The sequence below is a fragment of the Acomys minous genome (genome assembly GCF_964271855.1).
Source record: "Acomys minous genome assembly, chromosome: 1".
Classification (NCBI taxonomy): domain Eukaryota; kingdom Metazoa; phylum Chordata; class Mammalia; order Rodentia; family Muridae; genus Acomys; species Acomys minous.
Window position 1 is genome coordinate 106091043 of NC_140483.1, and position 27048 is coordinate 106118090.

General features: G+C 42.8%; 1 protein-coding gene across 7 annotated transcripts in view; it reads left to right on the forward strand.

Moving 5' to 3' along the window:
* The window catches only part of NCOA2 (nuclear receptor coactivator 2), a 237110-nt gene that overhangs the window by 87861 nt on the left and 122201 nt on the right, over positions 1-27048 (forward strand). For all 7 annotated transcript variants that reach the window (XM_084772539.1, XM_084772541.1, XM_084772542.1 and 4 more), the window contains exon 2: positions 147-203. The gene's annotated coding sequence lies outside the window, so the exon portion shown is untranslated. The remainder of the gene's footprint in view (positions 1-146; positions 204-27048) is intronic.

Genomic DNA, 27048 nt, shown 5'->3' on the forward strand with positions numbered 1-27048 from the left:
GTGTCAGACCGTCACTAGTTCAGGTTACTTGTGGTTGCAAACAGTGATCAAGTATTAGGTATATGCTGATTATAAAATTTTATCTTCTGTAGAGTCCCGCATGATCCTGCATTTCATTAATGTTTGTTTATTTGTTCACATTGCAGATTTCTCTTGGATTTGGCTTCACATTAACAGATCTTCTGCACTGTGTACAGGCACAGGTGAGTTAATACTTGAATCTCTTATGTTACCTATTACTAAGGTTAAATGTTTTAAATTATCTAATATGTTAGAAACATAAAAAGGAAGTAAGACGAATGTAAATAAGAACAGTAAAATTTACCTATTTCTCTGTATGTCTTTGTTATGAACTTACTGAAATGATACTTGAGGACGCATGTTTATTGGTAGCTACTGTTTCTATTTGGAAAAAGTCTTAAGTGTACCTACTGGACAAGTTGATGAGTTAATTCATGAAATTTTAACCTCAGAGCCTGGAAAAAATGTTTTCATTTATTTTTATATGTAAAATATTTGTGTGGTAGTGCTGTTGACTTGTTACTAAACTGATATAATATAGAAAAGAAAAGACTACTATGGATTTTGGTAGCTGATCTCATCCATAGCACTGTGAAATATTGTACATAGCTTCTTTTGCTCGTGACTCTCTTCACACATCCATATTGGATGTGGATGATATTTATTTCCCTAGTTGCACCCTTCTTCACTCGTAACATCCCCTCTGAGAACGTAAGCTCCACTAGCATTTGGCATGGTTTCTGTTTAAAGATGCATCTTTAGTTCTGAGAACACTGAATGCCTTGCAGCTAACAGAATAGAACCTGTTAAATACACAGTGTAAACAGCTAAAATGCACATGGATTCAGTCTTCAAGCTGCACATCTGTGAGTACAAAGTGGAAATGAAAATACTCTGTACATTGTGTGTAAATGTTATCCCAAGTGAGCGTGTTGGACATGTTCAGAGATGGCTGACCAGGGTAGAGGTCAGAGGGTTTGGCCTCTGACGCCACTTGCTTTGTCAATGCTCTGGTTCTTAAGATGAAGTACACAATCCTTGAAAGTGTAGTATTTTCTTAACCACCTTCTCATCTTGGGTATGTTTTGTGATATCAAATTTTGATATCTGAAAATCAAACATGTTAAATCTTTTCTACTATCTGTCACTGGATTGACAATACTTCGTTTTTTGTTCCCAGCTTGGGAAATTTGTTTGTTCATTTTTATGCCTTATGTATTAATTTTGCATTCATTATCAGTGTGGCTGTCGGTATAATAGTATAAGCTGGTGCCCATTTCCTCATGCCCATGGCATTTTTCTTCAAGTGTTTGAGACATTCGTAGTTTTTGTTTGGTTCTTGTTTCTTGGTTTAGTTAAAATTCTTAACTGCACTTACTTCTTTATTGTGTGGGTGTGCACTTGCTACAATGGACAGTTATGGAGGAGTCGGTTCTTTTCTTCCACCATATGGGTCCCAGGGCTCAACCTGCTTATCAGGATTAACACAAACCCCTTAGCCACTGAGGCTTCTAGAAGACCCTTGCTTTGCTTTTGTTTTGTCTCCACTCATATTTCCCTCTGCTCTTATGACTTTTAGTGTTGCTTTTATTTAAATAAAACATTAGGTGTCATATCCCTATCTCTGATTCACATGCACTTACAGGTTCATTTCGTAGGGCCTGCATTGAGCTGTCAGCAGCTCTGCAGTGCTCTCTGGAGCACCAGCAGCCACAGCTGCCTTCTGGTTATGTCTGGATTGGCAGACAAGGAGCTCCCAGAGGCTAAGTGATTTTTTTTTTCCCAAGGACATACCATGATCCTAATTATGGAACTTCATTTCTGCCTAAACAGCCCTGGTAGCACTCATATTTTTGGCAATAAGTATATTACATGAAAATTATATTCCTATTTGAAGAATTAAATTAATTTGAAAGTCAGGCATTCTTTTACTTACATTTTATTAGCTAGACCTAAATTTTAACCTGTAACCTCCATTCCAAGATGAAACATGGCGCTTACCTGAAGACAAATGCTGCTTTTTGTTTCCAGTGGACAGGGCCGCATGCATTCTTCTTTCCTTGGTAAACTGGGGATGGTAGGGATTGGCATTCCGTCTCCAGCACCCATGCTTCACTGGGTAAATTGCAAAACAGCTGGCCATGGTGGCACCTACCTATAAACCCCAGCAGTCTATGGGGTGAGGGGGTTCGGGGGGTGGGGGATGGGGATCTAAGCAGAGGAAGGAGAGTCTGGAGTTCAAAGCCATCTTTACTGAGTTCAAGGCCGTCCTCAGTACTTGATCCCAAGCACACAAAAGAAATACACATGTATAAACACACACACACACACACACACACACACACACACACACACACACACTCACACTCACACTCACACTCACACAGTAGCTGGACATGTAGCTCAGTGGTAATTCTATGTGTATGTAAATATATATTTGTTTAGAACTTTTGTATTTAAAACAAAACAAGTGGCCACCCTCCATTTCAAGACTGAGAGATCAAATTCCAGGTGAATGTGAGTGCTTGCTCACCTGTCGCTTTAGTGAGTCGCGGTTCTCTCCAACACAAGGAATAATGTGCCCTGACAAGCTTACAGGCCAGCGCTCTGAAGGACCATCTGTGTATACAAGCAGTCATTTTCACATCTGTCACTTTGCTTCCCGTCTTCTGGGTTTGCGTCTGTGCATTCAGGCTCCAGTGGTGGTGACTTCTCCTCACTACTTGTAGGGCTGGAGGGCAGACTAGACATTAGTTTTCTTGAAGCTTAAGTTCTTGCAATTGAAAACCATAAGATCATAACATTTCAACAAAGGGCTGAGAGCGTGAGGCTTAATTAAACAAGTCAACATACAAGTATACGTTTGTGCTGCTCTCTGCATGCCCACCCCCCCTGCCTCCCCCCCCCCACCCCCCGGAACACATCAGTGTTGTCTGCTTAGTGCCCTAGAGTGGCTTTCCAAAGCACCGAGGAAACAGACCTCCCTCCCTGTGTGTATTCTGAGCCAGAGTACCACGTTGAAGCGAACAGTCTGCCTTGCAATGATGAAAACTGAAGAACAGTTAAGTTTATTTTTTACGTGACTGAAATGCCAGAACACTGGTTTTGAAATTGCAGAGCTCCTCAACAAGGCATGGGATAGTGCTCTTCCAGGGCCCTGAGCTGCAGTCCCCTGCGGTGGGACATGCGTGGAGGCCTTTGCCCCTGTATGGAACTGCTACTTTGTGGCTCAAAAAGAAACTCCTTTGGTTGAAACTTCACGAGTTGTAACACACATTTGTAGCTAGGTAATAAGTCTTTGGAAAATTTAATTTCAAATAGAGTTATAGGTATTACTGCAAACAGACTTTATCACAAAAGCAGACTACTTAAATTGTGCTACAGAAAGTCAAATATTGTCTTGCAATGTTTAAATAATAAATGGAGGATTTCCCCTTAAGGAACATGTGATGACTGATATCTTGTACTTAATTATTTAAGAAGTGTGTAGGTAGAACATACACAGACAAACTTAGCTCCTCCCACTTAGTTCCTCTTCAGGGCTGCGTGGCCATACTGTGGGTCTTTTTTGTATAATATTCTGAACAAAATGTCTTGAAGGCAACTTGGTCCAATATACCTTAATGAATGAGAATTCCAGACCTGAATGTATGGATAGAGAATTCTTTCATTTGAATTTAAAAGGCAAAACTTATTTAACAGACCAAATGTGATTTTAATCTATAGCAAGCTCAGTATTTTCAGTGTAGCCTCACATTTAAAGCATCTTTAAAATGAGCTAATACAGCTTACTTCACATTGGCACTCAAACATGAGAGTTAGGTAAGTCTGCCTGACAGGACAGCTTTGAAAAGTCAGTCCCCTTTGCTCTGGAAAGTCTCGCTCACTTTGGGTTTATATTGATGGTGGAAAACTTGAGGGATGGCATGGACAGGTTATAGGTTGCTCACATGTGCTCCAGGCAGCCTCACTAGGAATGTGTGGAGAGCATTTTCCCACTGTACAGTAGATATAGTGTGTGCTATATGATGCCAATGCACTGTTACATACTAAGCACTGAATACGTATTGGATATGACATGACAGAAAGTACGCTTCATAGGAATGCTGATTTTGAATCCCCGCTTTGTTCATGGATGAGAAATTATCTGAAAGCAAAGGAACATCAACGCAAGCTTATCTGTGCCCCTCCCCCTCCTCCCTCACTTACCTCCCTCCCTTTTCTGTCTCTTTCTGGTATATCTGTGTGAGTGTGCAAATGTGCTCATGCAGGTCTGTCTGTGGGTGAGTGTGTGTGCAGGTGTGTACTCATACTTCTAAAGGATAGCCTTAGGTGTGTGTGTGTGTGTGTGCGTGCGTGCATAGAGGTCAGAGGTTGATGTCGGGTGGCTTCCACCACTACCTTTTTTTTTTTGGTTTTTCAACACAGGGTTTCTCCATGTAGCCCTGGCTGTTGCTTTTTAGACAGGCAGACCTCACACTCCCAGGGATCCACCTGCCTCTAACTCCTTGAGTGCTAGGATTGCAGGTGTGTGCCACTGCGCCTGGCCCCACGAGCAGAGCAGACAGGGAGAGCTGGCTCCACATGAATACTCTACACACATGAAAGCACTTGCACATGCACACACACACAGTGCAGCACATGCTCTCACATGCACACCACACACACAGTCTTCCACACCAAGGTACATTGCAAAATTTCTAGCTGGCTTTGTTTATACCTTTCCTCCTGTTGAATGAGGGTTTGCGGGCCTGTTACACTGTGGCTATTTGAGAAACTGAAAGCCCATTTTAAAACCATAAATTATACCTGTCAGTCATTAGTAAAGGAAGGAACAATTCAAATGATGTTTCACAGAGAATGCTTTTAGTGGGATCTGAAAAGAGCAGACATGAACCAGGCATGGCTTATTGGACTGTCCTAGGACTCACTCTGTAGCCCAGGCTGGCCTCAAACTCACAGAGATCTGTCTGCCTCTGCCTCCTGAGTGCTGGGATTATAGGGTTATGTATATTTCTAAAGGCTCAGATAATGTCTCAATAATAGTTCCTAGCTCAGCTCTACCTATTAGACAAGTAGTTATACCTACTCATCTTTTTCCTCCTCCTCCTCTCTCTTCCCCTGTTGTCTTCACTGAGCTGCCTGAGGGCTGAGACAAACTTCTTTCCAGAATAACAACCTAATAGTACTTACTGGCAGCCTTGGTTAGACCAACACATCCATGCTTAACTGTTATCACTTTAAGAAAGAGCAGTCTTGCAGGTTTCCCGGGCCCTCTGGCTCCTTCTTATTTCCCCATTCTCCCATGTTTCTCTCACCTAAAGTCTCAAAAGGATGTCTTCCCCTCTGACCCACTTTGCTGGTAAGTAAAGTCTTTCATGGGACATACCCCTTGGGCTAGTGTCTCGATATAAGTGAGTATATACCATTTGTCTCTTTTTGCTTCTGGGAGGAGGTCCCCCTCAGTCACAGGTAGAGGGGAAGCCGAAGGAAGGGTACAAGGGATGGGCTAACAATTTAGATGTAATATGAATACATTAATAAATTTAAAAAATAGAAAGAAAGAACAGTCACATGTTAGCTGCAGATTAAACTTCACTGATCTGGTCAGAGACAAATGGAGATGGGACAGAGTAGCTGAGAGGGCTGTGGTCCCTTCCCACCAAATTCTTTCCTTTCCAATCCCCTAAGAGCAGATGAAATGTGATGAGAGCTGCAGACCTTCAAAGTGTGGCGCTAGCCTGAAAAACCAGTTCTGGCCTTTCTTTCTTGAGAGGCACTGAGTATTTCTGTGGCATATTCTTTTAACATACACTTCTTTGTGACTTCCTTACTTCTGTCTGCTTGTCTCTGGCCATGCCTCTTTATAGTGGAAAACAGAAATAAGAAAGCAACAAAGAAAAGATGTTTTAGGTTTGTCCCTACCTATCTAGGGTTTACATAGTCTCACTTGAAAGAAGTTCCTGAATTCTGAGGGATGGATACAGAGGTATCTTAGCAGCACTTAAGGCCCCTTGAAGACCCAGCGGGTGGACGTTTGTATTACAGGGCCTCTTTCATAAGCTTTCTGATGATGTTGTCATTGGTCGAGAGCGGATGGGTGTGATAGAGAGCTCTGCGGCTGCGTCTCTCAAGAGGGGTATCTGTGAACATCCTTGTTTCTAAATCTGTGGTAGTAACTTTCAGCGGGAAGAATAAAAATCCAACAACACCAGACAAATAGGCACATGCTTATTTGTACTGTTTGAGCAGTGCTTTCTTCAAACATCTGCCACTTAAACAAGACAACATGGGGTCCCTTGATGCCTCTCACTAGTGGGGTTACCAGTTGGCATAGCAGATAAAAATACCGAGCCCAGATCTCCATATCTTTCCCTTTCCTCCTGGAAAGGACATGGGCGAACCAAACCATACAGGAGCCACTAACAAGTCACCAGCTCAGTCCCAAGCTGTTGGCTACGAGGCCTTACACAAGCAGTGCTTTTTGCTTCCACACATGTCAGAATCTGAAAGGTAGCACTGATAATACACCACGACTCTGCACTTGCTCTAAGAACTCACCAGCGACCGGTTCAGATGTCTCATTCTGTCGGAGCAGGTAAGCATGCCTGCCTAAGCGTGGCATGTAAAGCATGATGTAACTTAGCTATCGTATGTCTAAAAGTGATCCACATGTGTGCCACTTAAGCCCCCCAGGAGCCTTGTCTTTTACTTCAAATCTCTGTGGGACACCTCTTCTTGGTTTTTCATGAGTGAACTAAGAGTACCACATCAGAACTGACTCTGAGTCACAGCATGGTTAAAGAAAGTGTTGGTGGGTCACAAGAACCTGGACTCTCGGGGCGGCTGGTTGGTCTTCCCCAGTTTTATTCTCAGTGCCTAGTCCTTCTTGGGTGCTGTCGGCACTTAGAAACTTCAAGATTTCAAAGCATGTTGGATCTTTAAATTAAGGACACAGATATTTTCAATAAAAACAGGAGCCAGAGATGTGGATCAGCAGTTGAAAACACTTGTTACTTATGTAGAGGACCTGAGTTTTGTTCCCAGCACTCAAATCTGGTGACTCAGAACTGCCTGTCATTGTTAGAATCAAGTCCCTTGATTTTATTCTATTAAGGAAAAAGAAATCCTTTAAAGTAGAAAACAAAGGCCCTCTGAACTCTGAAACATTGTCCCTAGTGTGTCAGATAAGGGCTTGTTGGGCCTTACACATGTTCTGTACATGGGAAAAAGGTTTATCAGTTCGGGAACATTTTCTGGGCACAAACCCTGTACTGAGATGTTCAACCAAGTAGTCTTTTCTTACATTATTTTTATTTTTAAGACGAATACTAATTTTTATTTTTATGTGTATATGTTTTACCAGCACGTAAGTTTGTATATCTGTGTATTCGTGGGTTATAAAGGTCAGAGGAGGGCATCAGATCCCCTGGAAATTGAGGTACAGACAGTTGTGAGCTGCTATGCGGGTTCTGTGAATTAGAGTAACCATTGCTCTCAACAGCTGAGCCGAGTCTCCAGCTACCCCTTTGTCTCATGAAAGAAAGCAAGAATACAGATGTGTATGTACTCAGTCATGTCTGGGGGTTGATCAGCATTCTGTATGCCCTCTTAAGCAATATGTGGCAGCTGCCTCCTCCTCCTCCTCCTCCTCCTCCTCCTCCTTCCTTTTCTTCTTCTGTGTTTGTTTGTTTGTTTGTTTGTTTGAGACAGGGTTTCTTTGCATAGCTCTGGCTGCACTGGAACTCACTCCGTAGACCAGGCTGGCATCAGACTCTCAGAGCTCCACCTTCCCTGTCCCCTGTTGCTGGAATCACAGGTGTGCATCACTGCTGCCCAGTGCCTTCCGTCTTATATTAGTAGCATATATTCAGAATTAGACCTGAGGACTCAGGGTTAGAATCTGAGTCTTAGGAAAATATGAAATCATCGATAGAATGTTGAACTTAGCAAGATAGGACATTATAGTAATTTATTTTAGGATAGCTTCATATAATAAAATAATTTAATAACCTAAAGTATAAAATTTAAATAAAAAGTAAATCAAGTTTAGGGTGTGTAATGAGTCAGTGTGACTTTTTGTATACTAGGTGTGGCAGTTGACTGTGGGGCTCTGCTGTGTACTGTTGTCAGTGGTGGCAATCTCAGTGCATTGCAGCATGTGCTGCAGTGACCCCGGCAGGAGGTGGCACATGGTGAAAGTCAGACCACGAGGAGAGGTTGCCTTGCTCTTGGCTTGCCTGATTAGCTATGTTGCTTTGCTGCTGTCATCTGTCAGAGCTTGTGATGACTTCCCAGGTTGGACAGAGGCTTTCTACGTGCTCCCCTGCACTGTCTGTCTTCTTCCCTGACCTACAGTCCTGGTTCTGTCCAAGGCTGTACTGCTGGCTGCTTGTGACCACAGAGCATAAGAAGCTCCTAGTACCCAGTAGTCTTCGTACCCGGGATCGACAAGCCATCTCCAACTCTTGTCTGTCTGTCTGTCTGTCTGTCTCTCTCTATCGTTCGTTCGTTCATTTGTTCGTGTTTGTTTGTTGAGACAGGGTTTCTCAGTGTAGCCCTGGCCATCCTGGAACTTACTTTGTAGTCCAAGCTGACCTCAAACTCAGAAATCCATGTGCTGAATGCTAGGATTAAGGCGTGTACCAAAATGCCCAGGTGTACCTGGAATTTCTAATACATTTTGCCCTCTAAGTTTTAAGGGCTGACTCGATAACTAGCAGCATCTCTTTTATAAGTTTCCAAGGCCAGGACACCAGCACAAAGGCCACCTCTACTTCATGCCCCCTCTTCCCCCACCAAGTGCTTTGATCTGGTTGCCTTTCCACAAGATCATACTGCTCTCCCTACCTGCCACTAACTGCTGGATGCAGGAGCATTGTTTAGAAAAAGGAGTTGGGTAGCTGCCTGTGCGAGGGAACTAACTCACTGGAAGGAAAGCCCTAAGGCTGTGCACTGTGCACACTGCACTCGTGTCCAATTCTGATTGGTGTTCATTCTACCCATGTGTACCAATTACTCAGGGCACAGAGTTATGTCTGGAAAAGACATTTAGCTTAGCAGTTGCCTAATTTTATAGCAACTCACAAACAGTTTACTTAGTAAAACTGATTCTTCCTTATTTTCTTCGCCCATAAAGGATGTGGTTGAATCTGAGCCAGTATTCTTACAGCTTGAGATGAAATTGGGAAGAATTCTATACACCAGACCTGACCCTTCAACCAAGCTGATTATCTGTAAAACAAAGCAACACACACTTACTTACTTACTTATTTATTTATTACAATAGTATAGCTAATTTTTCCTGTGTCTAAAGCTGCAGGTAGGCTAAGTATCTTCATGACTTTCCAGAGACTCTCCGGGTCATGGTCCTCCCTGTTATAAATGCTGATGCCTGATTTATTTTCCAAATTATGGGTGAAAGCTTTAGGGCTCTCACATTTCCAGGACTTTGATGCTGTCATGTTAACCCATTGAAGGAAGCGGATGTCCAGATGTGTCGCTAGGCATACGGCTTCTATGCTGGGACACATGGAGATGATGGCAGCTGAAAGATGAGTGTGCTCTTCACTTTAATGCCAGTTATAGGCCAGCAAGTATATGGATTGTGATTTTTTCCTTAACTTGTTTATGGCTGCCAACACTATAGATCCGAGTCAAGGACACCATTATGAGCCATATAGTCTGGCAGTGGAGGTTTAGCCAAGGCTAAAGTATAGGTGTACTTTAAAAAACCTACTTTATTTGTGGTTCTTTAAGCCTCTATGTCTCTTCCAATCCCCCAACCCTAGGTAGGAGAGAAAGGAGGTTAGGAGGGAAAGGGGATATAGACCTCTTTAGACTTAGTTCTGGCAGGTTGGAGCCAGCAGGTTCTTTGTGAAAACACCAATCTCAGTCATCAGGGTATCTAGCAGTCCAGCAACAGCAAACTCAGAAGCAGGAAGAACCAGCAGCCGTCTTCCTCCTCCATCCATCTTCTTGAAGGCCCCACACCCTTCTCTCTCTCTCTCTCTCTCTCTCTCTCTCTCTCTCTCTCTCTCTCTCTCTCTCTCTGGGCTCTCATATTCATACCTTTTCTGAGTCCTCAGAATTAAACTATCTCCAGCTGACAAAGACCATGCTCCTCTCTGAGCCATAGGAGGCAATTATCAGCTTTGGATAAACTAAGGCAATTTCATATCCCACACTTGGGATTAAAGTAAAAACATACTTCCATAACATAGCTAAATTGTTTAAGAGACCAAAACTTTGTTTCTTTGGTAGCAATAGTTTTCAATCCTAGCTATTCATGGGAGATATTCAGGTTTACTAATTCCTCATAAGCATCTCCCATCAGTTCAGACAGTTCCATGGCATGGGAGGCATCCTCCAAAGGTGGTACCCAGTACACAGGAAAAAGGCCATGTGAAAAGGGCCAGTTGTAAGAGACAACAAGGCCTTTGGGGCAACTAATTGTGTGTGTGTTTGTCTGTTTTTATTCTAAGCCTTGATATGTATCTCATAACAATCCTGCCGCAGGTTCTCAAGAGTTGGGAGTATGGGGATGAGCCACCATGCCCAGCATGGTGTTGTTTGTGAGCGCTACACAAGTATGTAAGCCTGGAGACCTAGTGGGATCAAGGGTCATCCTCCTGCTAAGACATTTTAGTTTAATCCTGTTAAATGAAGATCTACTGAAAGGTCACAGGATTGCGAAAATCTGAAATACGTTTTGGACTGAATACCCTACAAATTGGCCAGAGGAAAGACCAGTTGAAGGCTGAGATGATGTTACAGGTGGGGGTGTGAGCTAAGGGGACAAAGGTGGGGTAGAGGCAGGGTGTAAGGGTGCTCATAGTGGGTTGCTGTGAGTTAGACTTGAGTTAGATTTTAATGCTTTGGCTGTCAGGTAATCGTTCCATGTCCTATAAGATATCTCACTTTGTTTCCTTTGCCTGTTCTGTTTCCTATGGTCCCATTCTCCAAAGCTAATTAGTAAATTTTTCCATCTTGACAAAAGTAATGTGGTAATGTTCATGGTAGCATCATTCATACTAGCTCCAAAGCGAAAACAATGCAGATGTCCATTGGCTGAAGAATAAATAAATATGAGCTACCAACATTGATGGAATATTATTCAGCAATAAAAAGAAATGAAATAATGATACATGCTTAAGATGATAACTTCCAAAAACATTATATGTAAAAGAGGCTAGTTGTGAAAGTCATGTTTGATGATAATTCCATTTATTACAAAATGCCCAAGGAGGACAAACCTGTCTTAATAAAACAGAGTAATGGTTGTCCAGGGGTATGTTGGGGCAGAATATGGAACTGATAGGTGCTGATGTGATTTCTTCTCTTATATTGGAGATGCTGTACAATTGGCTATGGTAACAGTTGTACAAAACTCACCAAATTGTGCATTTTAAATGGTGAATTGTATAGCATGTGCGTTATGTCTCAGTAAAGTTGATATAAAATAAGAACATGGAAGCAAAGACACCTACAGTTTATTTAGAAAACAAACAGACCTGCATGATTGAATCCCACATACAGAATCTGTAAGGACATTAGTGAGGAAGCAATAGGAAAAAAGGTAAATTGTAATATATTCATTAAAAAGGCTATTTCTCTTGGTAATTAACACAGCTACATAAAATATTTATCACTTATAGACGTAACCTAAAATAGCATTCGTGGGCACTCGTGGTGTAGATCCAGTATCTTTATCCAGTTTTCTAGCCTGAAGCACTGCTATACCAAAGAAGGCCATCCAAGGCGAAGAAACAATGGATTTTAGAACAAAGGTTTTATTATGGTTTTTTTTTCAACAATTTATCACAATTCAAGATCAGTTTCATTTAACCAAACGATTTCTAAAATTGGTTGTCTTTAAAGAAAAAACAATAAAGAATCTTCAAACTGTTTTTAAGGTTAGTTAAGAAGGGAAAGAGATTATTTGTTATTGATACAATGAGAGGGGGATGCTGCGTGTGTGACAAGCTTTCAGAAGCAGCTCAGTCCACACTCACTCAGCCCTTACAGGACTTTTATTGCAGGCATGGATTATAAGCCATTTGCTTGCCCTTCGCCTCATTTTGTGTTATCCCATTCTGATCTGCTGAGGAAGAACAGACTTCTTTGTTTTGGACAAGAGAACAGAGGAAATGGTGAGTTTGCCTCAGATGGCACTGGGTAGAAGAGGCCAGCAGCCTGCAGCAGTCTCTATAGCTCCTACAACAGACAACTCAAGAGAGGCAAGGCTGGTTACACTCCAGGCTCAGAAGCTTCAGTCTTGTTGGGGAAGTCATGACGCAGCTCAAGGCAGCAGGAGTATGTGGCAGAGGTGGCTCATGTCACCATGGCCAAGGAACCAGGGACCAGGTTGTAGCCTTCAGAGACCCAACCCTCCTGATCTACTTCCTCTAGCTAGGCTCTGCCTCCCTAAAGGTTCTACCGGCTTCCAACATATTACTACCAACTGGGAAATAACTATTCAAAATGTATGAGTCCATGAGGGGCCTTTCATATTCAAAGTACCATGTTCTACCCCTGGTTGCCAAGACATGGCCATGTCATAATGCAACATGCATTTAGTCCAGCTTGAAGAATCTTCACAGCCCTAGCATTTCCAGCACTGTTCAGAAGTGTAGGGGCCAAAGTCTTCCTGACACTTGGGGATAATCTGTTTGCCAAGTCCTTCAAACTTTTAAGAGTCACATTTCCCAGTATATAGTGGTGTGTTACCATTCTATTCAACATGGAGAAACTGGGAGAAATTTGTAATGGAAGGTTTGCTTTCTTTGTAAACTCAGTTGTGTTATGTAAATATGTTTTTGTTCTAATCTCAAGTGTAGGATTTTAGTTTGAGCTTTAGTTTGTCCACACCTATTGTCTCATGAGGGGCGTGGCTTTTGCCAGCTGGACCAGGAGAGAAGGCATGGCCTAGGGCTCTGAGGCTATAAAGAGCACAGAGAGTGTTGCATGGTGTGCGGTGTTGGTGAAGAGACCAGAGATGGACGGTGTGGTGGTTTGGAGCACACGGATGAAGAGAAACACTTCGAGGAGCAGCAGCTTGGAGGAGACTGCTGCCTGTGTCTGCTGTTGGTAGAGACGGGTACAGCCCGAAAGAAGTCAATTGACCGTAAACAGCCAGGAGAAGTAAAGGGGTCACCTCTCCCCACTAATCTCACACGTAGAGTTGGGGTGTTGAGGCCCAAACACCCCAAATAAAGTAGAATTTAAAAGAAAGAGTACCTCAGAAACTGTGCCAAAAGAAAACAAAGCCCGTAGAGATGAACATGGCGTTCTGGGATTCTGAGCTATGGTGGGCCTGGGAAGCCCTGCCCTGCAGCCACCTGTCTCTTAAGGCAGCTTTCCTTGATGCCTGAAGCTTTCCTTGGCAAGCATCTGTGTTCTGGCAGCTTCAGCTCCACCTCAGAGTTCCAGGTGGAGCCCCCTCAGGTTTCTCTGGGGATGTGACCTTGCTATCCATTGCTTACCCTCCCAGACTTTTCTTCAATATCTTTGTGCAGGCACACTACGTGCTTGGCCAAGCAGCAACACCTGGGTGACAGCTTCTTCTGCTCTAGGCTTAGGAAGCAGCCAGGCCCAGTGGACCGTAGCACCTGCAGCCCCTGGTGCCTGAATGGCTGAACTTCCTACCATTTCCCAACAGCACACCACAATGGCAGTCTCTTTTCAAACAGATCTTTAAATGAGCTTTCCGTTTTATATCCTGTTACTTTAGAGGGCGAGCGGTCTCTTGCTACCTCCAGCTTTGTTAGAAATTTTTAATGTTCTCACATTCTTTTCCTGGCAACTTTCACACTTATCCCATCTTTATGTTCCACTTTTTCCTTACCACTCTGATTGTAAACCTGATTAAATGAAGACCTGGAAGCCACAAGATTAACCTATTACTTTTAAATTATGCTACGCAAGTTTTCAGGGTTTGTCAGAACAGAGGACAGAGTTTCCCCAGATTGTAACACGAATAGCCTTTGGTTTACTTTCCAGTAGGGTCCTTGTTCCTGTCTGGAATCCCAGGAGCACAGTCTTTACGGCTGCATTTGTATTGGCATTCTGGTCTTCTGGGCACCACCAGATCACCCATTAAACTATGCTTCCTGCATCCTATGGCTTGTTTGTTTAGCCTATATCTCCAGAGTCTGGCAAATCCTTCTCATAAGCCTGTTCTAAAGGCCCTGGTCAGGCTTAACCAGAGCAACTGCCCAGCTGCTGCTACCAACTTTCTGTATTAGCTTCTGCATCAGTATAAAGAGCCAGCATAAGAGGAAGGGTTTTTGCGCTCACGGTTTAAAAGGTTCATGTTGGTTCCTGAGAGGAAAGACATGGCAGAGTTCATGGTGAAGGAAGTGTGTGGTGCGGCTCCTCACAGCATTCCTGCCTGGAGACAGAGAGGACGTGTGAGGCAGGGCTAGGTCCAAACCCTCACAACTCCTCCCAGCAAGGCTTTACCCTCTGAAGGTTCCACAACCCCCACAATAGCACCACCAGCAGGGAAAGAAGCATCATGGGAGCCCAGGGAGGCTGTTCCAATTCAAAGGGTAATACCACTAAGCTCTGCCTAGGAAGAGCCTGAGGAACACTGGAAACTAGTTTTCAGACAGTGCTTTGGCTTTAGTTTCTATCTTACTGTTTGTTTTCAACTTTAAGATAATTTTACTTGCAAAATCACAGTAAAGTGTGAGGTAATAAAGATTAATAGGAAGTCTGACACGTGATGTAGCAGATGTAGATGGTGCCTCTCTGTGCATGGAGTATGTGTGAGTGAGTATTGTGCATGCCTGGTGTGAGTGTGCAGGCCATTGGACACTTTTGTGAGGACAGTCCTAAACACCAGGCAGGGCCATCTCGCCTGCCTGAGCCCTGCTTTTTAAAGATCTGTTTATTGAAATTCTGGAGACTTGCTCAGTGACTGGTGAGAACCTGCATGTCAATCTGGCCTTCAGAAGCCTTTGCTGTAGTGTTTTGAGTTTGTGTCTTAAACCCTCAGGCTGCATTCTTTCACACGAGCCCTCCCGAGTCTCCCAGCCAGCCCCTCATCTCAAAGGCTGGAGGAGGTAGTTATCTTTCCTGAGAATTTCCTTTCCTCGTCTTTTTAATTGCAGTGCTGTTATGGGTCCTGTCCTAAATTTCTCTCTTAATTCCTTTTTCCCTACTCATTTAATTTAGCTATATCCCTTCCACCACAGCACACTGTCTCCTGGCAGAAGCAGCAGGTGTTCTTTGAGTACACTGTGAAATTCTTCCATTAAAGTTAGTGCAAATGTTAGACTGTGTCTCTGTAATTAGACAGTTAACAGAGAGAGACAGAGCTCTCTTCAGGCAGAGTTATGTTGCAGAGAGCTGGTGTGCTTTTTGGACAGAATCTTTCAGCAATACCAGTAGCCATGCGACCTTCAGTTTTCACAAGTTTTGCTGATTAAACAGACGGATCTCAGTGGTTCTACCATATGTATGAGGTTTTCTGGTAGGGCGTTTCATTGCAGAACACAGGGCCCCATGGTAATTCTCTAGTCTCTGTGTTGGGGTTCCAGTTAATCGGGAAGGGAAGTTCTACCTTCAGTCTATGAAGAAAGCCTTGTTCATTAGAAACATCGTTTCACATTTCCTCTTACTTCATCTGCTGAGCTTGCCCTCGGCCAGCCTGCTTTTTTCCTTAGCTTAGATGGATGCTGTGTAGCTAACGTACACGGCACTGCATGTAACCTGAGTTGGCGCTGCCCACTTGCATCACTCAGACATGGCCAGCTATCAGAAAGGTGTAATAAACTCCCTTTGCACAGTGATCTGTAGCGTGTGGTTAGGGAAGCATTTTGTAAGTTCAGCTCTGACTCTGACAGACGATGGTCTTTCTCCTCTGTAAGGACTGTTTTCCCTCTGATGTGTTCCCATTAGGCCTCTGAATTTATGGTGGCAATTTCATTTTACTGGAAATTTCCTGTGAATAATTGTTTGGCAACTGAAGTTTAACAACTACAAATGAAAGAAATAAAACTAAAATAAGGATTTTAGAAAATGGCATATTTATACTTATGTTTGAAATTTAGGCAATCTGTGGGTTTAATGTCATTAAGATTACAAGTTAACTACCACTGGGTGAAAATGCCATTTTATTAGACAGTCTAGGCTTTTATTCTTTCTGAGACAGTGTCTCTCTCTGTAGCTGTGACTGGCCCAGGACTCTCTATGTACATCAGGCTGGCCTCAAACTAAGTTGTGTCCACCTGCCCCTGCCTCCCGCGTCCTGGGACTAAAGTGCGCACCACCATCCATGTTCTGCCTCATCCTGGGCAGGCTGACCGCCTTGTGTGCTTGTTTGTTTGTCTATCTGAGGCAGGCTATCTTGAAACTCACTCTACAGACCCGTGTGTGTTTCACGAGCGCTGGGACAAAGGCATGTACCACCATGTCTGGTATCCTGGGCATTACAATACACAGAAGTTTTTTGTGTTCGAAACTGATTTCATCTGTTTGGTTAGGGGATGTCAGACGCACTCTGCAGCCCTAATCTGGGTCTGGGCACTGGAGCCACAGTGCTATCCTAGAGCTGGTGAACTTAGGAGAGCCAGGCAGGACCAGGCTGGGCCCACAGGCCACACATTTTCAACCTTGTCTTAGTGCTTGGCTGAGAATTATTTGGAGGGAAATTCTCAACTATTTTGACAAACAGAATTATATAGTATTTCTTGTATAATTAAAGGCCAGATCTATAGTACACATGTGAATTGGACTATAGTTTAAGGTTAATTGAGCAATTTTACAGTAGGCCTGAAAGTATTCAGGGAAAATTTTAAAGGTGGCTTGGAGAAAAATGAATTATGTAATTGTTAGTTAGCTGAAAAAATATTGTAAACTTTTGACCTTACTGGAGGTGGGTAGGTGGGGATGAAGTGTAATGCCTCTGCAGACGGCATGGTTAGCGTGCAGTAGCCCCTGGCTTCACAGGGACCACTTACTACCCAGGTATATTCTGCCTGTTGAAAACTGCTTCTTCAATGGGTAAAGTTGGACTTGGATTATTTTTCAGGTACTTTTAAGGAAAAAAAAAAAGAAAAGAAAAAATGGTGCTTCACAAGATTTTATTGTTGCCTTAGTGAAATGCTTCCCTGACAAGTTGTTCTTGGCACAAAGTTACAAGTTACAACTGTTTCGTCTCAGACTTTTGAGATGTGTGGGAGTGCCCTCGGCCACTCTTACCCTCATTTAAAAGCCAGAGGTGCAGTTGTTGGTCTGTCTGTCTGTCTGCCTCTTTGTTGTTTTCTAGTGAAATAGTCTCTGGTTATGAATACACTCACTAAAGGCAGTTCACACATTTAGAATTTTGAATTACCAAGATAAAGTTGTCTCAATAAAAAACAGAGGCGGTGACAAGCAGTATGGGATTTGCTTTGTAATCAACAGATTTCACTGTTGTTTTCTAATGGAGTTGAAATAACATTTTTTTTTTTGAGACACGGTTTCTCTGTGTAGCCTTGGCTGTCCTAGACTCATTTTGTAGACCAGTGAGCTCTGCTTCTGCTCCCAAGTGCTGGGATTAAAGACGTGTGCCATCATACCCAGCGAAATAAATTCTTAAAGAGAATGAGATTATGAAGGACTCCTTTTTCGTATCAAATATTGAATTATTACTCTATAAGTTATTCATTTTCTCTATAGCTTGAATAATAAATAGATAGTTATTTTATAGCTCCAAAGAAAATTTGTTTGGGAAATCAAGAGTTCTTTTTGTAAACATTAACATTTATTTTCATGCTTTAACATGGTATTCTTTTGCCCAAATTGCCAAATTGTGTCTTCCGATGACTTTATCATCCACTTTTCATTTCCTTGGCCCCTCATTTGGGGGGGTGGAATCTTGACGCTGGGCAGATGTCAGGAGGTGGAAGAGGGGGTTCCCTGCCTATGAGGGGAGACCGCTGTTAAATCTGTGGTCAGGGAAAAAAGTCACTTTTGCCTTGTAAAATTAGTCTTATCAAAGCGGGGTCTGATGCTATAAACAGGAAACTGACAGAGAAGAGTGAAAGAAAGTACAGCAGTGAAGATGTGACCGGGGACTGGACACTGCTGAGCAAGTCTGAAGGTGGGTGGCGCTGCGTGTCGAAGCATGCGCCTCACTTTGGCGGAATCTGGCTGAATGTCTGAGGACATCCTCGTTCTGGGGTGAAGCAGTGCATTTGGCCATGTCTGTGCCTGTAGCAGAATGCTAGTGTTGAAGGCTTAGGGTAATTTAAAGCCTAGTGTTTGAGAGCACAGACTGCGCAGGGAAACACACTTCATACCAGAAAGGGCTGTCTGTGTAAAGGCCCACACTTGGCTGTATCTGTGCCCTTTCTGGTGTCTCTTCTTTCCGAGACTGTTTACTGTTTGGGCAGCATCCGTACAATCTCCTTTGTTGCTTCAGCTTACTAAGTGTTTCCATCTCTCTGTCTCTGTCTCTTTCTCTGTCTCTGTGTCTGTCTCTGTCTCTAGCTTCTCTGGGCAGTGCCATTCAGGAACAGGGGAAAACTCAGCTGGTTTGCTGTACTGTTCTGGCCTTGGCAAACGCTGGGTTGTGGGCATAGAAGGCACGTGATCCACGAAGCCCTGCTCCTTTGTGAGGAAGGCGTATCTGTTTGCGACAGTGGTAGTAAGGACCTGGCTGCTGTCCTGGGCTGGGGTATTCCTAAAGCCGGAACAGCATGCTGCCATGCTGCTTTCCTACATAGATGGAGAAAGCACCCGCCTGCAGCCAAGTCCACCAGCAGCAGTCAGTAACTCATCACTTTGAGAATTGTTTGTGCCTTCACATTTTTTGCTCATTAACTTTTATTTTATTCTACTTTGTTTGCTGTGTTCTAGATTGAACGTAGGCCTGCAGACATGCCATGTAAATATACTTTCCCACTGAGCTACATCCCTAGTCCTTAAGTAATTTAATTTAAAATGTAAAAACATTTCACAGTTGCCCAGGTAGCAAGCAGGAAGGAAAGAGAGCGTAGTGACAGCTTACTGCCCGGCCTTCCCATAAGCAGCACATCGTAGATTTGTACCAGGACACCCATCAGAGAGACGCTCAGCCCGCGGGAGCATGTGAAAAACTTAATGAGCATAGTGCCCTCTGGGGTGCTCAGGAGCTGGCCTTGCCTTGCCCCCATTTCTTTGGTTTTGTTTTCTGTTAAGCGGAAGACGTGGCAGATCTGCCAGTCACTGTACTGCGTCCTGGCTGAAATCTAGTGAGAAGCCGTGTGTGTATTTGGAAGAGCTCCTTTGCTTTCAAAGTTTTAAAAGCATGTTCATGTGTTGGTTTTTTATTGAAACAAAATATATTTCAATGTGTATCTTCTCTTTTATTGAAGATGACAAACATAAATTAACAGAATTAGATCCTCAAGTACATTCATAAGAATTTCAGTTGCTAATTTAATGTGCTTTTGACTCAAAGCAATTCTTTACTTTCAATAGATATGAGGTATGTAATTCACCATTGTTGTCTTTATCCCTAAAGTAATTACTCACAGGAATGTGTTCAAAACAAATGAATCCAACGAAGCGTGATTCTGTGGGTATTCTTTTATTAACTTTGGGAGCATGTTTATGGATTAGACACTATTAGTGTCTGTTGATGGGCCAGATAGCAAAACAGCCTTCTGTATGTATCAGAAATTCAGTGCAGGTCTCCTCATGAGCACTTACAATTTGTTTTCATTTTGTTGCTTTAAAAAAAATTCAGGGAACCAGGTTGGCAAAAAATAAAACAAACAACAAAAAACAAAACAAAACAGAAAAACCAATAAGCAGAAAATTTCAGTTTTAGTGTTTATTGTTAAGAAGAATATTGCCCATTTGTTAGCAGTAGGTGTAGACGGGAGATTCTAAGCATAATCTCAAGTTAGTTAGGATGTGATATGCACCAAAGAGTCCTGTGTCCCTGGGGCAGCCAGTGACACTGCATGGCCTCTGGCAGTCCTGTTATCGGCTGTGCCTTTCAGCATTTTTTTTTTTCTAGAACTGGGAAGCGCTGTGGCTCTCAGTGCTTTAAAGCGAGGGCCTTGGTTGGTTAGAAATTCTCTGTCAGGTAGCAATAGACAGTCCTGGGACCCTTGTTCAGATTCTGGCTTCCAGGATTCCTTGTAGCGAATCTGCTGTTTCCCTAACGGCTCTTCTAAACGTCTTTTTTTTTTTTTTTAAGATTTATTTATTTATAGCATACACAGTGTTCTCCTACATGTATGCCTGTGCACCAGAAGAGGGCCCTAGATCTTATTATAGACAGTTATGAGCCACCATATGGTTGCTGGGAATTGAACTCAGGACCTCTGAAAGTGCAAACAGCGCTCTTAACCACTTAGCCATCTCTCCAGCCCCCAGCATCCTAATTGCCTTTCTAAATAAAACATTTTCATTAGTTGCTATTTGTCAATACAATGGTAGATATTTAATCTGACAAAATTAGTGACTGGGTTTCAGTGAACATTCGTGCATGTATTTTTTAAAACCCTTAAGCTATTACATGGAAAATTCAAGTTTCTATATAAACACATGAATGAACTTAGCATAACTTGTCATTAAATCAGAATGTAGGTATGTTATTTTATATATTTGTTAAAGCTAATTACTTTAATTTTAGAGAGAGTCTTGTTACATAATTCAGATTGTTCTCTTTCTGCCTCAGTTTCCCAAATGTTAGGGTTAGAAGTCTGTGCTACCATACCAGGGTGGGGTCACATGTGTGCTACCATGCCTGGTGTGGGGGTTACAAATGCGTGCTACCATGCCTGTTGTATGGTTACAAGTATGTGCTACCATGTTTGATGTGGGGTTATAAGTGTGTGCTACCATGCCAGGTGTGGGGTTACAAGTGTGCTGCTATGCCTGATGTGGGGTTGCAAGTGTGTTACCATGCCCGAGTTAGGATTACAAGAGAATGAGTCTGTGCCCAATGTAGGATTGGAAGTGTGTGCTGACTTGCTTGGTGGAATATTTCTTTGAATATTAACATTTAAGCTGAAGCCATAGCTTTGTTCAATATTTTTTCATGTTTATAAGTATGGTATTCATTATTGTTTTGGAGATTCTTAATACTAGAAAGATGGCAGTGTGATTGCTATAGAAAATAATTTTCATTCCATGACTATAGATGCTATCATTTAAAACCAAGTGTGCATATACAGTGAGCAAATAGGCAATGGTGAAATGTAGTTGTGAGAAAGTTAGGCCAAGGTTTACTTTAAAATGTGAATGCCACCTGGAATGTTATAGTCCTATTAAAACTTATCTTGTCCTGCGCAGATTAGTGCATGCGTTAACCCCAGAAGTTATGAGGCAGAGGCAGTTTTATGAGTTCAAGACCTGATAGTGCCACATGGCAGTACTTAATCTCTTTGGTCTGTGTTATCTAATTTCCTGGCAGTCTGCCTGCCTGCCTGCCTGCCCCTCCCTCTTGCCCCCTCTCCCCCTAGCCCTCTGCCCCATCCACAGTGCAAGGCATATACCTTAAGCAGACTTACATGGTCTACTTTAAGTTAATTTTTGTGGGGTGGGACTCAAGAGGAGACAGATGTGGGCTTCCTGAGTCACTTAACCCTGTGATAGCCATTCCTATCACTTGCCATGAAGGGAGCGGACGGGTCTTTATAAGCAGGCCTTTCAGTAAATGAGGATCTTAGCATCTCTTGAGAACAGCCTTGTAAATCTGTTGGTAATAAGCCCATTGTAGGAGTTCTTCTAGTGTAGTGACGAATGGCTTTTCCTAATTCCCCACAACCGCCATGAGAATCTTGTCAGAAGATGTAATGATTCTCATTCTCCTGGAGTGGAGTCATGGTCCATGGTGGAGCCCCAGTTCCACACAGGCCTTCTGACTCCAAGTCCATTGGTCTACTGTATGTGTATATATATACACATACACACATACACACACACACACACACACACACACACACACACACACACACACATCACAAGAAAGTATTGCATGCATTCAAAAACTCCAAGGATAGATTGTTTATTACCATATTGCCTTTATTATACATTTAGGCAGAGGATATTTATTGAACCCTACTTACAAAATAGTGTTTAAGATATTTATGAGCCAGGTAATCCCAGCACTTGGGGAGGCAGAGCTAGGCAGATCTCTGTGAGTTTGAGGCCAGCCTGGTCTACAGAGCAAGTCCAGGACAGCCAAGGCAACACAGAGAAACCCTGTTTTGAAAAAGCAAAAACAAAACAAAAAGACATTTATGACAAAGAATTTGAAATTGACACACATAGCAATGAGAAGAGGAAAGGAGCTTTAATTAATGTGTGTTACATGTAGGCATGCTGTAGGTACCTCCCGGGTAATGTCTGGTGCTGGACACTGAGTACATGTTGATTGAGTACAAGAGTAAGGCAGAGTTAGGGTGAGATGGTTAGGGAGGCCTTTGTGTAAAAAGGAGGGAGACTTGGCCTTTAGCAAAACAATGAAACCAGAGAGTCTCAGAGGAAGGCGCTACATCTGAAGCAAGAAACAGCATGAGCAAAGCCTACACAGGACTTTGAGAAAAGCAGCGTGACCAGAGCGAACCATGTTTACAGAGTTGACAAGTTGCAGCTTTGAGCTAGGTTTTTTGCCTTTTAATTTGGGATGGAGGAGTTTTTGTTTTATTCTGCAGCTTCTGGATACCATCAAATAATATTTAAATCCCAGGAGTTGACAAGTATCACTACCCAAGTGCTACTTTATGGAGACTACTTTGCTCTTGGTATACATGATAGAGTTGGGAAATGGAAAGGAAAAAAAGCAGAGGTAGGGAAAGTGGGAAAAGGCAGTGTGTGGGGTTAGAGCATGGAGCTGGCAGCGTACATGGCTGCGTCAGGAGGAAGGCTTGCTGAGTAGAGTCTGCTACTGACTGTTTTGGAGAAAGGAAATTTAATGTATGTGTATTACATAACTATGTAAGTATTAAAATAGTAGGAGGCATAGTATATTAATGAGTATGAAGTTTATACTCATTTATATGTGCATATATAGAAATAAAACACAAACAGGGTGCTAGTTGTTAAGAGCCGCCACGTTTCATTGCTTTTGGGCCAAGTACTACTGAGGTATATAACTCCTTGCCTAGATGTGGTTGTTCCATTTTCACCTCCTCTGCCGTCACCTCCCGCAAGCTCCGCCTTCAGATGCTGTCGCAGACAGTGTCAGGATTGTAACTTGTGGAGATTGAGGGGCCTGAACCTTACACTGATTTTCTTTCAACCTCCTTTTCTGTAGATTACTTATACAATTTTTTCCCTCAAAGGTACTTGCCATCTTGAATTCATTGCTCAGTGTACCAAGACTTTAAAAAGTTCCACCCATTGTTTACCCAGTTATTTCTACCATGTGATATTCTGTTTTAAAGTCACACTTGCTGTACTGTTTTGTAACTTGCTTTCCCCCTTTCACTGATACTGGCCACACGTAGAGGCAGGCCGATGCTGTGTGCCCTCCACTCTGTGACTACAACGGTCATTTGCTTTTGCTCCTTGTTAGGGTGATCTTGTGCATTGTGACAAACGGCCTCATGCCACCTGATACCTTGTGGACCCGTGGGAATTGACTTGGCCATTACTTAGAAGAATAACACTCCAGCACTAAGTTGCAGACATTCCCACTGCAGCCTGAAGTGCACGTTTGCCTTTGGGATTTAAGCTATTTTGATAGGGACTTGGTGTGATGAGAGCGGGAAACAGTGTCTTGTGGATCTCGGACACAGGGGCCATTTCTGTTTCTTTGGAACAGTTAACACATTTTGTGTACTTTTTTTAGTCGGCTGGCTTTTATGGATGTTAATAGATTTTGGATGTCAGCTTGGAGTTTTTAAGCTTTGGCTAGCTCTGTACCTATTCTATTGATTCCTATACCGTTAATAATTCTGCTATTCCATCAGAATTCTGTGAATCTGCAGTAAAGGTCACCCTTATCAACTGCCTCCTGATGGGTGGTTAAGTGGAAAGTAATACCTGATGGGGGCAGTCCCAGACTTCTCCCCATAGGAAATAAGGGCCTCCCTCAGCGGGACCTTGACGCATCGCCATTACTAAGAACATGTTAAAGGCCATTGAATTTCAGGGACCAGCAGCTTCTTACCTAGCCCCACCTGCTGCTCCCCACCTAGACTCGCCTGCCCCTCACTGAGTTGCTGCTTAAATAGGCAGACACAGCCTTAGCTAATGCTTCTCTGGATACTGTGCCAGATGTTGTCTGTGATCATGTTGTGAGTTTGGTTGTTTAGTTATATCTTTAAAAAAAAAAATCTTACAGTTATATGTTATCATTTAAAATTATCTTAGAAATACTTACGAAATTAGCTTCTAAGTCCCCGGGGGATGGAAGCATCATTACGTACTTCCTATGTGAGCATCAGAACCCGAGTTTGATCCCTAGCATCGGCATAAAAGCCGGATAGAGAAGCACAGCTGCAACCTCAGAGCTAGGGCAGAGGGGCCTGTTGTTCCCCAGGGCTTTCTGGCCCAGTGAGTGCAGCAGAATTGATCTTCACATTCATTGAGAAACCTATCTCCAAAACACAAGGTCACGAGCAATTAAGGAAGGTACCTAGGACCCAGATTTGAGCTCTGCTTGCTGTATATGTGCACATACATAAGAATTAGCTTCTGCGGCGCTGGAGATGTGTGATCCAGAGATGGGGCCTCTTTTTCTCATGTGCAAGGCCCTGGCTTCCATCACCATCATCGCAAAACAAGGAAATACACACCTTCCTTCCAATATACAGGTTGTTTTAACAAAACATTATTAATTTTCTTACAATGAATTTTATAATAGTTTCTATATCCTGCTATACAATCCCAATCCTCAACAACTGGCTGTTGAGGGAGGTGGGGGAGTCTGTTAATTCATAATTTACGCCTCTGTTATACCTTGTTAAGTGTTAAATTGCCAAGTGAAAAGATCTAACCAGTTAGACATTCCCCAACCACTCTGTGAGCGCGGGCCAGTGCAGTTTGCTTGACTGCAAGCAAATGCTTGCCAGAGGATACAGTTCTTGCCCTTAGATTTTCAACTTAGCCCATCAATGGCTTTCTCATTTTTCATGGCATCATATTAGGAACATGGTTATTTTGAGATGTATTCACTATATCACACAGTAAAGTAAATATATTTCCTGTTGGAAAGTTACCCAATCTGGCCTCCTTTTTTCCCTCCTCTCAGTCTATGCCATTTTGAAGCTGTGCACTCAGTGGTGTTACACACATTAATGTTGTTGTGCAGCTTTTATCTCTAACCGTCTCTGGACCTCATCTTCCTGAACCGGCTCTCTACCAAATGAGTAACTTCTCACTTCTTTTCCGGCCACTGCTTGCTGATGACCAGGCACTTGTCTTCACCCCTCCTGGAGCAGCGGCAAGCATGCCCTCATATAGGAGGGATTCATGGAGTGCACTGAGTCCGTCCCTGCTTCCCTGTGTCAGGGGCTGCTGTCAGCCTTTGCCAGCGCTCTATCCTTGTGACAATACCGTTCCTCCTATATGGGATATCACGCAAACGCTAAAGTCACACTGTACATGTCTTAGTCTTGAGAGCACTGAGTCAGACTCTGGGTTTGAAACCATGCTGGCAATTTATACTATTGATGACAGTAAGTTAAATATCTGCTCTGTGGATTGTTAATGAGATTGTGTAGAGCACGACACACCAGGCTTACCATATACTGAGCACTCAGTAAATACTGGCTATCTTCAAACTAATGCCAAGCCATGATATGTGGTTATTAAAATCTAGAGTACCATTAGTTTGTGTTATTATAGTTATTTTCATGCCATCTGCTGTATGCACTGACATTTTTAGAATAAAATCTCGATTTTGGATGGTTTACTAAATGAGGGTTCTTTCTTTGCAGTGTTCTGTCATCTTCATTATCTGCTATACCCTGTGTCTGAAACAGGCACATGGTTTATCATTGTTCTGTCAAATAACATTCTTGTGTAAAGCAAGGAATGGAGCTGGCTTTGAAGATCTTTCACATGTGCTATGCCATTTCATCTGCATTGTCCTGTTACAGTGTGCCATACCCAGTAAGATGGCTGCTTGGCTTTTCTCCCATTCTTGTCCCAGTGATTACAGCAACACTGTTTTGCTCACATAAGCTCTTTGTAAATAGTTGTGTGTGTGTGTGTGTGTGTGTGTGTGTGTGTGTGTGTGTGTGTGTGTGTGCATGTGTCAGTTCTTTGAATAGATACCCAAGGCCCTGTGACTGCTAGATTAGTGCTCTTCCAATGAGCTACATCCCTGGCTGTAGATCTGCTTTTTAAAGACTAGATTCAAAAGAAACGGAGGTGTTAGTTGTATTTTTAAAGAAAACAAATTGACAACCTTTGGTATCTGAAAAAAGGATATAGATTCTAGCATGATATTTTGTGATCCTTAATTTGATTATGCTTGTGATAGTTAACACTGGAAATTATGCTATTTATATATTATTATATATAACAACATTGAATATACTGGGCAGAGATAGCGGTGGATCTCTGGTGTGCTCCACCATGCTCTACCGCCATAAGAAAACTTTTAAGAGTCTCTGTGATAAAATATTGTGACAGTTTCATAGCATTACGGTCAGAGTACAAAAATGGGTAACAAGAGACTGTGACATCAGACTTCACCTTACTGTGCTGGTCCACATCCATGTTTGCAATCTACTCGGTAAAAAAAAGCGCATAGATAATAACAGCCGTGATACAGTGAAAGCAGTGCTTGGTATATCTGTACCGTAAAGGAAAGATGCTTTTGCCTTGGTTGCTGGGCACTAGATGGAGGAAGGGGAAGGGATTTAGGGAGGACTCCTCAGATAGTGGCTGTGGATCAGAAGACTGGGAGGAGCTGTTCATCCCAATGGGAGAGAATAAGACCACTACCACAATGTTGAGCCAAATTAAACACTGGCCAGGATGATGGACTCTGGCCAAGTCCATTCCTGGTTTCCCAGAAAATTGGGATAAGTCAGATTTTGCGGAGGCTTGAAAAGGCAAACCCATAAAGCTATGTATTTCCCA